We start from the raw sequence: 1,382 nt of genomic DNA on the forward strand, positions 1-1,382 counted from the left end.
ACAGAGAGAGGCAAACCCATAGAGTCAGCGTCCATCCCTATGAACCCAATTGCTGTCAATTTAAGAAAAGATGAAAATTAGGATATAGCTTAAACACAGTGTATTATCTTCATTCTGAAACAAAGTACTGCTAATAAATTGATACCACGTTCTTTAAAACAAACACACACACACACACACACACAACATACCCCTACAGGAACATACAGAAGTCAGCATCTTCCAGACAGCAGACAGACAGATGGACACTGATGGACACAAGTGTGTGACTGCAGAACCTGTACAGTAACATTAACAGTTACTTATGCCAGCAGTATAGCGCCATCTGGAGGGCGGACCCTCTTATTTGTTTCATAATGTATTAATTTTGCAACATTTTCACTCGTATTGAATTTTGTTAAATCAACATCAAGCTGAGACAAAGTGAATAATGAAACTTGGGTGCTATAAAATTCCTTATAGCTGAATGTCCAGTACATCGTTTTATCTCTTGACCCCTCAAGCCGCTCCTCTTCATCAGGCATCATCTTCCTCATCATCTTCCGTGAGTGAATGGACACAGACACACTGAACTCTGGACTGGTTCTGGTCGGGTCTCCTCAACAGAGAGAGGCAAACCCATAGAGTCAGCGTCCATCCCTATGAACCCAATGGCTGTAAATTTAAGAAAAGATGAAAATGACAGGTTAATATCATCATTCAAAAACAAACACGTGTTTATTAATTAATACCACATTCCTTAAAGGCAGCATCTTCGACAGACAGATGGACACTGATGGACACAAGTGTGTGACTGCAGAACCTGTACAGTAACATCAGTAACATTTTATGCCAGCAGTATAGCGCCATCTGGAGGGCGGACCCTCTTACTTACACTTCATGCAGATTAAACCTGAGAATCTTCCTGGTAAACGAGTGACGCTAAAGAGCGAAATACACAACCACGGTGCGGTTATAATGAAAACCGACAAAAAGTTGCTTTTAAAAACCTATGGTATTTGTATCAGTTGAATTTATGGATAATAGTGTTTATTTGTAATAATTTAAAAGTAGAGGAAATAATTGAGGATGCTTGGTTTTCGTGTTATGTGAATAGCGTTGATTCATTAAAAGTCAAAAAATCAGAATTCCGCTAATCAAATCTCTAAACTCCATCACTCAACACTGATTATTAACACAACATAACACAAGACAACCCGTTCAGAATTGCTGTTATCCCCCCCAGTACCTTTCTTGTTAACAGTTAACCTGTTACAGTCACAGAAGTAATATTTACAGATGTAGATACAATAAACAACATATATTTTGTACCTAAATACTTTAAACTTCACTCTACTTATTTGTCTACTTTTTGCAAATTAACATAATATATAAATAAAATA

This window comes from Sinocyclocheilus rhinocerous, unplaced genomic scaffold (genome assembly GCF_001515625.1).
Source record: "Sinocyclocheilus rhinocerous isolate Xijiao unplaced genomic scaffold, SAMN03320098_v1.1 scaffold1057, whole genome shotgun sequence".
In the NCBI taxonomy this organism is placed as follows: domain Eukaryota; kingdom Metazoa; phylum Chordata; class Actinopteri; order Cypriniformes; family Cyprinidae; genus Sinocyclocheilus; species Sinocyclocheilus rhinocerous.